The 12605-nt window shown below is 53.8% G+C and overlaps 1 long non-coding RNA gene across 1 annotated transcript; it reads right to left on the bottom strand.

Annotated features, from left to right (window-relative positions):
• Positions 1-6931: 6931 nt before the first annotated feature.
• LOC306647444 lies at positions 6932-12164 on the bottom strand. Its single transcript, XR_013760106.1, has 3 exons — positions 11628-12164; positions 8261-8681; positions 6932-6991 (listed from the first exon to the last, which is right to left on the bottom strand). It is a non-coding gene; the product is annotated as an uncharacterized lncRNA (long non-coding RNA).
• Positions 12165-12605: the final 441 nt, after the last annotated feature.

Raw genomic sequence — 12605 nt, 5'->3', positions numbered from 1 at the left:
GGTGTCCACCTCCATGGCTGGTCCGGGTCTGCTTCAAGACCCCCTCCCCTGTCTGGAGCTGGGCTCTGACTTGCATCCTGCTCACCCTGGAAGTCCCCAAGCCTGGGCTGCACAGGCCCTGAGGTGGAGGTGGCTGGGTGCCTTCACTGCTTGCTCACCTCTCCGGGTTCGGGTTTCTTCCCCTCAGCCTTAGCCCGCTGGTTCTCCAGGATCTTTCCAGCCCTTCTACACCAGCGTACTTGACTCAGCATCTTTCACCATGTTCAGCAGGAAAAGGAAGGCCACCATCCCTGGAAGCGGAAGTCTTTTTCTTTTTTTATATATAAATATATTTTAGTTGTTGATGGGCCTTTATTTTATTTATTTCTACGTGGTGCTGAGAATCCAGCCCAGGGCCTCACACATGCGAGGCAAGCGCTCTACCACCAAGCCACAACCCCGGCCCCAGGAAGCGGAAGTCTTGAGATCAGTTTTAGATTCCCCGAGCTTGAGGCCCGGAGGGGGCACATCCCTCAAGAGACCCTTCTGTGTTGCATCCCAGGAGGGAAAACGGCCTCTTAACGACACCGGTCTCCATCCACATCCAGCCTACATCTTGTCGCCCCTTCCATGAGCCGTGGCCAGGACCATGTGTCCTCAGATGATTGAGCAGGAGTCAGTTGGGCATGGCAGACGAGAAGCCTGGCGACGTCAGACTCCTTCCCCTGGGAGAGGAGTGGGCACAGCTCAGGGACCTCTCCTGGACCCGCTGGCCCCTGAGAGCTGCCCTGAGGCCCCCTCCTGGTCTTAGGCAATGACTGGTGGCAGCTGGAACTTGGGAGGCGGCCTGGCCAGTGGGATCCAGCTGCCCGCTTGTGACCTGTGTGACCCAGGACAGTCACCAGACTTCTCCATCCTCGGTTTCTGGATCTGCAGAGTGGGAATGCTCAGTAGGAACTTCTCGGAGAGTGGGCAGGAGAATGTGTGGTTAGCGACCCTGGCGTCCTCGAGAGAGGGCTAGTGCACAGTAGGCATTATAAAATCTGCTGTTTTCACAGGCAGCCGGGTCAAGCTGGTCCTCCGCGCCTCTCGCGCTGGTCAAGGCGGAGCCAGGAATAGGACATTACATTCGCTCTTGCTATTTTCATCCCGGGCCACCCTTCATCTTGCAGATCAGAGACAGACCCAGGGAGGGCAGGGATTCAGCAAGGCTCCCTGACCTGGCACTGGGACTCCAGGGTTCTCCTCCAGTTCTGCCACCACAGAGGCTGTGTGCCCGTGAGCTGAGAGGAAGGGCGGGTCGTCCCTCCAGCCCCGTCTGGCCAAGCCCCAAGGGCCGTGCTGGGAGCGTGAGGGTCAAACTTGCTGAAGTGCCTCAGGAACCTCAGAGGGCCGTGGGCTGTGCCGAGTAGCCACCATGTGACGATGTGACGCTCTCCCCAAACCCGCAGGCTTGAGAACATCTGGCCTCAGCTGCCACCACACCCATGGCACTCAGGCAGGTGTTACCCAGTATCTGGTGTGGGTGGACAGCTTCTCATGGGAGGGGTAGACAACACGCTGGGTGAGAACTTGCTGCCCCGCTTGGGCTAGGCAACCGCAGGGAGGCTGGCCTCCCTCTCTGGGCCTCCAGGCCTTCTCGGTCCTGCCTCCCTGGGCCAAGGCACACACTTGGCCTCAAGACAGCCTTGCCTCTCTCTGGGTCTCAGTCCAATGAAAGGGGACAGGGTAGTGTAGAAAAGTCTTAAGGTCTCCTCCTGCCCTGCCTGTCAGACAAATATCTGACGGTCCCTGCTCATGTGTGGCCCTGGTCTCCGCCTGCTCCCACCCAGAAGAAAGTCCATGCTGAGTGTGAACACTGGGACAAGGGCCCAGGGCCCAGGTCACCTGCTGCCTGACATGTTCCCCACCTGTGGCTGCAGAGAGCAGTACAGCCACCGGGCAGGATGGGCAGGATTCCTGGGGATCATCCACCCAGGGCCTGGCACAGGGTCGGTGCTCAGCAATGCTGAGTAATTTCCAGTCCACCATAGTCTCCTCCTGCCTCTGCAGGTTCAGGGGTGGGAGGCAGCTCCCAGGCCTTTGCACACTCGGGGCCTCCACCCCCAGAGGGAGCCAGGACAGGACAGGCCTTGGTAGAGGCTGGTCTGGAGCAGGTGCCAGAGGCCCCCTCTGTGACTGGGGTTTCCACAGATCCAGCCCTGACTCTAGGCTAACCCCCGAGGTAGTTATTTAGTTAGGACTCCCAACCTGTAGGCAGTTAATTGTTCTCATTAGCAAAATATGAAGACTATAATGAGCAATTAATTAATAAGACTGGTGACTATCAGAGCCACTTCTTTTAGTAGGGCTGATTTTATTGATCCCTTGGTTATTCTGACAAAAGTAGCTCTCTGTGGGTTTACTTCCTTCAAGATCTTCGGGAAATGAAAGATTTTCATTTCTAGAAAGCCAACTCTGGGCCAGGCGGTGTGCTTTGCCGACCCGGTCTCTTTCGGTCCTTATAATGAAGTACTATTAGAATGCCCATTTGACAGATGAGGAAACTGAGGCTGGAAAGGTCATTCTCACACAACTAAGTAAAAATGGCTATCTGACTCCAAAGGTATGTTCCTCGAATGGCCCCTCAAAACCCCCCTCAGTTAGCTTTCATGGTGAAGACCCCAGAACTTATGAGCTGAGCGTCTGTTTCCCTCCCCCTCCCCCCACCCAGTACCTCGCCCTCTCCTGGCCCGTCCCCCACCCCTGCACCAGCCTCCTTCTGAAAGTTTGGAATTCTGCTGCTACTCACTTCTCTCTCCCAGTCTGTGACTATCCCCTGAGGAAATGTTAATGTGATCTTAGGTACAATAGATTAATTTTTTTTGAGGGGCTGGGGATCAAAGCCAGAAGCTTGCGCATGCTAGGCAAGGGCTCTACTGCTGAGCTACACCCCCAATCAGGAGATTAACTTTTTATTATAGTATCGCAAATAGCACTGCTTTAATTGTGACAAGTACCCCAGTCATTTCATGCAGGGGTATTGTGTTCTCTTTTGAAAGCGATCATTTTGAATTCAATACAGAGAGATCAATTGACCTAGAAGAAAAGGTTGGGTGATATTTGGCAGATTTGATGTTTACACTTGGAATGGAACTTTCCTGCCTGAAGTGGGGGAGATCCAGCCTGGGTTGTCCCTGTGTTCAGGGAGATGTTCATCAGCCCCATGAGAGAAGTTCCTTCCCCTAGGGGAAGTTGTCCTTCCTCCTCAGCCAACAGGCTGTGCTGCAGCTGCGTTATTTATTTCTCTGAAAATGTTATCAATGTGCTCCATACATGTAGTCTAAAGTGATAATAGCTGCCTAGGTGGAAGTCGGTGGGAGACTGCAAAGGGGCACAAAGGAACTTTCTGGAAAAATGTTTTGTATCATAATTGGGGTGTTTGTTACAAGAGTATGCGCGTTTGCCAAGTTAGCAACCTGTAAATGGAAAATGTGGAAATTGCATTGTGGGTGAGCAAAGTTGCTCCAAAAATAAGGTCAAAACCAAAGGCACTAATGTTCATCTGTAGTTGTGGGTTCTGAGCCCTGAGCTCTGCTGCACTGCAGTAATAGTCAGTTCCCAGCCGTCGTCTCAGCTGCTCTCGAAGCCAACACTTAGAGCTCCACCAGCTGCATTTGGCAGAGACATCAAGGCAGACAGGAAAGGGTGGATTCATCTGCAAATGATGTTGGGACAACTGGTTGTTCATTTAGAAGTAAATAAGAAAGTTAGATCCCTACCTCACACCACATACACATACACAAGCACTTCAGACCGTGACCAAGGACGAAGGGACTAACTGTAACACAACTATACAAGTATTAAAGGAACATAAAGGAAAATTTAAAATAAATTCCAACCCAAGTAAGTCTTTTAAAGTAATACATGAAAACCACAGGAACTATTATATTTGACTATATAATAATGTAAAGTTTTTCCATGACCAAAGGCACAGGAAATTCAGTAAGTTGTATGCAGAAGACCATGGGAAAATATTTGTCTCATACCTCTTAAAGAATTAAGGGGGTCTGGGGCTCCAGCTCAGTGGCGGAGTGCTTGCCTAATATGTGTGAGGCACTGGGTTTGATCCTTAGCAACACATAAAAATTTAAAAATGAAGTAAAGGCATGTTGTTTATTTACAACTATAAAAATCTTTAAAAGCAAGAGTTAAGATTTTTAATATGCAAAGAGGTTCTATAAATTAGTAGGAAAATTATAACAAGTTCAATTAAAAATGGGTAAAGAATGCAAATATTTGTTTTTCAGGAGAAGAAATTAAAATGGATGATGAACCTGTGGAAAGATGTTTAGTTGCACTTATAATTAGAGAGAGGCACATTAACAATGAGATCACCCCTTACCAGAGAGGCAAAATTTCAAAAATTATATGGGTGTGGGACAATGGGATCTTTCATACAGTATTGGTGTGACTCTAAAGTGGTACGACTTTTAAAGGTGCACCAACAAAATGTGTGATTGCACAAATTCTGTACCTAACAATCTCCCCCACACTTTTTCTCTCTTTTGTAGTACTGGGGATGGAACCCAGGGGTACTCTACCTCTGAGCTAGGTCCCCAGTCTGTTTTGTTTTATTTTGAGAAAGGGCCTCACTAAGTTACTCAGGCCAGCCTCAAACTTGCAATCCTTCTGCCTCAGCCTCCCAAATCAATAGGGTCACTGACTGTAGCACAATCTCTCCTTGAAGAACCTGTCAGAAGTAGCTACATGTGTGCCCTGAAACATACATTAATTACTGCATTAAAAATGGACACTTTCTAACTTTTCTAGATAACTTTATGTTCTGTGCAATGGAATTCATGCATCAATTAAAAAGAATGAAATAGCTGGTTGCCATGGTGCACACCTGTGATCCCAGTGACTCGGGAGGCTGAGGCAGGAGGATCACAAGTTTGAGGCCAGCCTCAGCAACTTAGCTAGACCCTATCTCAAAATAAAAGAATAAAAAGGACTGGGAATGTGTCTCAAAATAAAAAAATAAATAAATAGATAAAAAGAACTGGTAATGTAGCTCAGTGGTAAATCATCCGTGGGTTCAATCCCTAGTACGGGGATGGGGGTGAAGCAGAGGCGGGGGAGAATGGAAGAGAATTCTTTGTACTGACCTGAAATGATATCCATTAGATCTAAAACGAATTTTTTTTAGTTGTTGATGGACTTTTATTTTATTTATTTATTTACTTATTTCTATGTGGTGTGAGAATTGAACCCAGTGCCTCACACATGCTACAAAAGTGCTCTACCACCAAGTCACAACCCCAGATCTTGGCAAGAGAAGGGAAAGGAAGATGCAAAAAACTCCGTATAGCATATTAATTCTATTTTTGTAAAACCATTGCATGTGTGTGTTATAGGGATAATAAAAATAATGCCTCACAGATACTTTTTATTGTATATATGAGGAATATGTAATTATTATTATTCCTATTTTATAGCTGAGGAAGCCGAGGAACAGAGTGGTTCTGTATTTTGCCTAAGGCGGCACAGCTAATAAATTATGGAGCAAGGATTGGACCCTGGCATCCTGACTCTACAACCTGAGCACTTAACCTTGCAAATGGCCTGGAGACCCCAAACCCTCTGGTAATGGGGGTGCCCTCTCAGATCGACACGGAGAGGCCAAGTCTATTTTCAATAAATAACTTCTACTAAACAGACATTTTAAAGCCAGGTTTCCTGCAAGTCCCCTCCCCACGGGCCACCACCTCTGACCGCTTCATGTGGTGGTTACTTCCAGAGTCATAAATAGCAGGCCTGCACGGCCGTTTCTTGATTTATTAACTTGGGGCATTATCTACTGACTCCTGCAAGCCCTCAGAAAAAGAAAACTCCGCTTATCTCCCCTCCTCCTCTCTTCCTGTTCTGTTGCTCCTTAGTATCAGACGGCTACCCTGGCTGCTGCCTGGACCCGGGCTGTGCACTCGGCAGCACTTTTGCCAAGACTGGTTGAGGCTCAAGGTCAAAAAAGACATGCTCAAGGTCACCACAAGTTGGTGGTGGAGGGACGGCCCTGTCTGTGGGGTTGCAAGGCCAGGATGTTTCTGTGACGCCACAGGAGTGACCCTGGTGTACCCCTGGCCCCCGGGGCCTCTCTCTGCTACAGAGGCTCGGCATGGCTGGGATGGCCCTGGCTGAGCACCGGCAGCTCGGAGGCGGGGCAGGTGTGTTTGCTGAGCAGCAGGTGCGGCCTCCAGGTGTTTGGTCAGCCGAGGGTTTTATCCTCTACCACCGAAGGGCCTAGACTTTGACCCTCAAGGTGCTCTCACACCTAGGTTTCCACCTGCCCCACGGCCCTACGTGTCCAGGGGGGAGGCTGAGCAGCATCTGGGCTGGTGGAGGGCTGGCTGCTAATGCCTGATGCCCTCCATTCCCCGACCCCAGGGTCACCTGGTGGGGGAGGCCTTCATATTCAGTGACTGACACTGGACACCATCCCGAGCCAATTAAGCTAGAGATGGTGGTGGGAGGTCCTGGGTCTAGAAGGTGAGGAGACCAGAGAGGGCAGTGATTTGCCAGTGGTCACACAGCAGCCCTGGGATGAGGACACAGACACAGCAGTGGGATGAGGACTCCTTCAGCCTCAGAGAAGCTAGCTGGATGAAGCACAGACGACAAAAGGAGTGGAGTCTGGGTACAAGCCTGGGGGTCAAGGCGGCCCTGGCAATGAAGGGGGTTTTTGCCCACCACACTGCAGCCCCCGAGAGGGTCTAGGTGGTATTGTCCCAAACCCAATAGCACCTTTGCTGCCGGGTGCTGTGGTCCTCCCAGCTCTGAGAGGCATGGGGTCTGTTTGGGCCACGCCTGCCCTTAGCGGCTTTCTCCGTGAGTAACACACCCCTCGCTTTTCTTCCCACCTGTGAAATGGGCCTGCGGGCAGGAGTGGCGGTTGGGGATTGCGGTTTAAAATCATGGCTGGCTCTGGATGCAGCGCTTGCCTAGCGTGTGCAAGGCCCCGGCTTGACCCACGGCACTGCAAAAACAAACACGCAGATAAACAGTAAATACAGACCCGAGGACGATCCTGCGAAGCCGTACTGCCTGGGCTGCAGTGAAGTCGCCACCACAGCATGAACGACAAGGGACTCTCTTCTCATGGGTCCAGGGTGGCTGCAGAGGCTCCAGGCCAGCAGGCACCCAGGCCCACCCCCAGGATGTGGCTCCCACCCTGGCCCATGGCCACCAACACTGGGCCTTGTCCTGGTCAGCAGGTGGGGGACAGGAAGAGGCGGGTGTGTCTCTCCCTTGAAAGGGTGTGATCCTGAAGTGGCTGACCCCGCTCTCTGTCCCTGCCTGTGCTCCAGAACTTGGTCACACGGGCACACTTGGCTGGTGGCACATCTGTCCTGGGGCCACCAGCCCAGCAAACAACCAGAGTTTCTGTTCCTATGGAGGGGCCAAGTGGACTTGGCCGGGCACCTGCAGCATAGGACGCAGCGTCCCTTGGGTGGCGTCTGGCCTTGGACAGCCTTCGCTTGACAATGAGGAGTTTCCCATGAACATCACATTTCTGGCTAATCTTGGAAACTCCGGGATCAGGCCACACTGGACACTCCCTTAAGGGACTTCTCTGAGCTGGGCGGCGCCCTCCAGTTCACCCTGGCCCCCAGTCCCTGACCGCCCCCACCTCCCCCATCCCTTGCTGGTCCGGCTGCCAGCCCTGTGATCACCGCAGTCCACAGCCCTCCTGAAGGACACCACCAGCTCCTGCAGACAGGACACTGAGGCCAGAGAGAGGCAGGACCTGCCCAGGGTGAGCCAGGGCACCTGGGCAGAGTCAGACCTCAGCTCCAGCCTCCGAGCTCAGCTTGGGTGTCCTTTCTGCCTGGCTGGACACCCGAGGACGGCCTGGGGGTGCAGGTGGAGGGAGGGCGGGGGAGGGAGGAGGGCCCGAGGCTAAGTCACCAGGTGCAGGAGGCCGTGGGCCTGGGAGGCCGAGGGGCCTGGGCTCATCTTGGCTCTGCCGCTTTCTGGGGCAAGTAGCCTTAGCTCCCCGACCTTTATTCTTTTAAAATCTTATTAATTAAACTTTTTTTTTTTTTTTTTTTTTTCAGTTATAAAGTGGGATGACCACAGAGCCTGCCCCCGACCCCTGTCCAGTCACAGGAGGGTTAAAGCGCAGGGCGGTGCCTCCTTAAACTCTGTACCCTGGCCCCTCACTGGCCTCCCCGCCCTAGATGAACTAGTTACCGGGATGGGGCCCAGGCCCAGGTGGAAAGCAGAGGGATTTATTCCCACTAACTGGCGTGCGGTGTGGCTGCTCTCCTGGGTCATGGGGCATTGTTTCCTCCTTTGGGGCCGAGTCACCGAGGCTGCTCGACAGCATGAACAGAATCTGTGTCAGGCGGAGGCGGCGGGGGCTGAGCCCTGCCCGTGCTGGGCTGCCCTGGAGACCCAGACACCCTCTCTGACTTAGCCGCACTCGCCCGCCTCCCATTTCCTCAGCCGTCAGAGCTGCCTGCTGTGGCCTCAGAGAGGCCCTGCCGCCTCTCCAATCAGCTGTTCTGAGGTGCATCTCCGGGTGACAAACTGGCAGCGGCGGCCGGACGCAGCGCCAAGGTCGATTCCAGGCTCTGCTTCTGTGCGGCCGCGGCCCTGCCCACTCACCGTTCTCGTTCTGTTTTGATTGTACACAGTATTGGACAGCCGCAGTGGAAATAGTTCTAAAATAGAAAGAAAAAGGACACCCACAACCTTGCCTCTGACAGGCGGGACCCTGTGCTTTCCAAGGTCGACCTCGGTGACCCTCCACAACCACCCCAAGAGAAGGGACACGTGACAGGCAGGTAAACTGAAGCAGGGTGGCAGGGCACCTCCTCAAGGTCATGCAGCTAGTGGGTGGCAGAGTTGGACTTGAACCCAGCTCCAGGGTCTTCTCTCACCCTCTCAGGGCTGCTGCTCCTGGCCACCTGCCCCCAACCCCGCCACCAGGAGGCTCCATCCAGAAACTCAAATTCGTCACCCTCCCCCCGACAGGTACGGGCCCTGTCCCCAGCAGGGACAGATCCCAAGACAGACAGACACCGCCTTGTCTTCCACTCATTTCCACTGACTTTGGCATCATGAGCATTTTATTCTTGTCATGAGCACATGATTACGAGGCGGGGTGACCACTGTCCAGCTGGTCCAAGACTAAGGGCTTCCTGACATATGGAACTTCCACTGCTAAAGTGCAGACAGTCCAGGGCAAAATGAGATAACTGGTCACCAGAGGGACAGAGCCGGGCTGTGATTCCTGAGCCTTTTCCTGACAAGGGGCATCCAGACGGTCGCCAGAGCAGCCTTTCCCCAGGACCCTCCCTGAGAGGAGACCAGGCTTTGGGGTTGCTCAGAGAAGAGGCCCAGGACCCAACCCAGCTTTCCTGGCCTGTCCTCATCGGAGCCTGTGGAAGTAGGCTGGGGACTCAGGACAGGGTTGAGGGGAAGACGGGCAGTGCAGTCTGCTTGTCCTGGCTTATTGGAACTGGTTAAATTTTTAGACATTTCGTGAGTTGTTATAGTTACCATTAAGAATTATATTACAATCTGGGTGTGGTGGGGCACACCTGTAATCCCAGCAGCTCAGGAGGCTGAGGCAGGAGGATGGCAAGTTCAAAGCCAGCCTCAGCAATTGGAGGTGGTAAGCAACTCAGCGAGACCCTGTCTCTAAATAAAATACAACATAGGGCTGGGGGTGTGGCTGAGTTCAATCCCTGGTACCCCATAAATAAATAGATAAAAAAATTAAATGATGTAAACACAATTGAAATACATTTTACAATGTGATCAATACTTCAAATGTATCACTTCCTAATTACATTTTGCAACAATTGGTTGTCGTGGGTTGAATCTTGTCACCCCTTGCCCCAAATTCATATGGTAAGTCCTAATCTTGGCGCCTCCGGGGTGTGTCGGAGTAGAAACACTAGATAATGTCCAGCCCCTGGGCATCTCTTCCCAGGTCTGTGTACGATGCTTGGTATCTTGAAATTGGCTGCGATGTGAATATTTACACTGTGGACATTGGCAAGTGTTTCCTTGGTGATCTGGAGAGACTGGAGGAAGTGGTGGGGACGATATCAACAGCACATCTAATGCAGGTGCCACTTCCGGTCACCACAGGGTCATCACATCCTGAGTAACTCACCAACAAATGAAGCCTGAGAATCGGATTCAGATAAGTTTTTCAGTATTTTGAATTCTGTTCCCAATTCAGCAAAAATCTGTGCACACCACTGTAAATGAAGTTCTGACGTAGGTCCTCCTTGTTCTGCTTCCATCTTACTTGGTCAGTGGAGGTGGAAACATGGATAGTCACATCAAGTGCCTGTTGTTAGCATCTGCCAGCCCACCACTGGCGAGGGCCAGGGTCAAGGTGTCCAAGGCTGCAGAGGCCCGATGGGACAGACTGCCTGCGGGTGGAGGGACGCCGGCTTTCCAGCTGCTCTGGGTGGCTGGTGGTGTCTTCCCCTGGATAAGGGTGGGCAGCAGGCTACCTGCTTCTGCCAGGCTCCTGCTTGGTCCTCTCTTACCTCTGACTATGAGGACCCCGTGGTGTCAGCAGCCAAGGGCGCAGGGAGGCTGTTCCTCCAGCTCTGACCTGGACTGGGTCCTCTGGCTGCCCTCCTTGAGCAAATCGATCCCCTCATCATCGGCTCGAGTCCTCCTGCTCTGGGACGACAGCACACCTCCGTTCCTGCCTCCGCCATCCTGCCTCTTGGCCTCTTCCCTCTCCTCCTGTTCCAGCCCCACCTACCATACAGCCCCCGCCCCCAGGCTTTGCCCCTGCTGATCCTCCTGCCTGATGTGCGGCAGGTGCATTCTGCTGAGGCTGGATCCTCCCCATCCGCCGGCACCTTGTTACAAAAGTCACCTCCTCCAAGGGGCCTCCCTGATTGCCTGCTGGCGTGGGGTCCCCATCTCATGCTTTCCTTGTTGCCTGCGCTGCCCTGTCTGGGCCCAGCCTCTGCCCCACAGTCTTGGTGTTTGGTTTTCACCTGCTTCCTGTGTTTAGTCAGGCCTCCGTGAGTGCTGACTCTGAGGAGGCCGGGGGAGGCCCGGATGAAATGCCTGGGGTTGGAAATGCTCCTGAAGGCAGTGACTCAGTGGCCTCGCTCTTGACCCCAAAGGTCTCAGTCAACTCAGACGCAGGCAAACCTGGAGAGGCCCCAGCGCGGCTCACGAAGAGCTCCCACCGCTGCACGGAACACCAAGGATGTGGCCTGGTGCCACTGACTCACCGAGGCCTGGGTGCCCCGCTCTTGGTAGCCCTCATTTCCTCATCTGTAAAATGGCAACATCCCCTGCTCAGAGCTGTGGGGACAGTGAAATGCACCTTCTCCTAACACAGGGCATTTCCCAGAGGTTCCTGCCCCGGCCCCAAAGGTCCTCCTGTGATTCACTTGAAACACTTCAGCAGGGGGCGATTATTGTCCCCATTTCACAGATGAGGAGTTCTGAGACTCTGAGAAGGGCCCTGACCTGCTCAGCACCACACAGGCGAGTGACAGACCCAGGGTGGGAACCAGTGTCCTGGCCCCAGATGGGCACAGATGGATGACCACGCACTGGCAGGACCTAGAAGGCTGCACTTGACTGTGACCCAGGGATGCCGAGTGGAATGAACTCACCGTGAATTCAACGAGGGCAAGGTAAAGCCAAGGGCCCGCCACCCCGTTTCCTGCATTGATTTGAGTTTTTGGCAGTGCTGGGCCGCAGCCCAGTCCTCGTGCGTGCTCGTCGGGTGCTCCACCGCAGAGCTGCATCCTGGCCTCGTTATCTTGAGACAGGGTCTTGCTTAAGCTGAACTTGGGACCCTCCAGGTGCAGCTTCCCGGGAGCTGGGATTGCAAGCGCTGTCCTCATTTCTGAAGCACAGCGTGGCTGTCAGGGCTGACCCCAGGGCTCCACTCCAGAGCTGTCGGCTTGGACATCAGCATCCGGCCATTGAGACCACCTTCTTCCAGAAAAGGCCAAAAGGGAGGAGGGTTTCCCACTGTCCTAATGGAGGCCAATCCATTCAGCAGAGAGGCCGTGCCGAGGACCCGAGGGGGCACTTCCACATTTTCCCATTTAATCCCACCACGGGGGTGGACTTCAATGGTGTGCAGCCAGGGCGGCCGGGGCGAAGGGGCGAACGGACCAGCAGGTGGAGTCCGGAGTCCCCCGGCAGCCTGCTGCCCCGCCCCATCACACCTCTGCTGGCTAGTCTGGCTAGTCTACGGGTTTGTTTTCTAAAGCACCTGACCTGGACGGGGCAGTCACTAGGCAAATACTAGTCTAGGGCATGGATGCAGGAGCTGGGGAAACCAGGGCCCACGGCAGCTCCCCGTGAGGAAGGCCGTCCTGGACGTGGCTCAGCCCCCTCAGAGACCCTGTGTGCCCGGCTGAGCACCTCCGAGGCTTCCCTCAGGGACGGGGGGCTCACCCCTGACCTGTGCGCCTTGCCAGCTCTGGCAGGGGGTGGTGGTGCAGAAGCTGAGCCTGGATCCCCCTGGAGCACAGGGCACCAGTTGGGGCTTTCTGTGGCCCTCCAGGGAAGGGTTCTGTGTCCCTGAGGTTCCCCCACAGTGGGCGTGAGGTGGGCAGGGCTCACCAGGGTCCTGGTTC

Source organism: Sciurus vulgaris, assembly GCF_902686455.1.
Source record: "Sciurus vulgaris genome assembly, chromosome: 17".
Lineage (NCBI taxonomy): Eukaryota > Metazoa > Chordata > Mammalia > Rodentia > Sciuridae > Sciurus > Sciurus vulgaris.
This window is presented reverse-complemented; position numbering and strand designations above follow the sequence as displayed.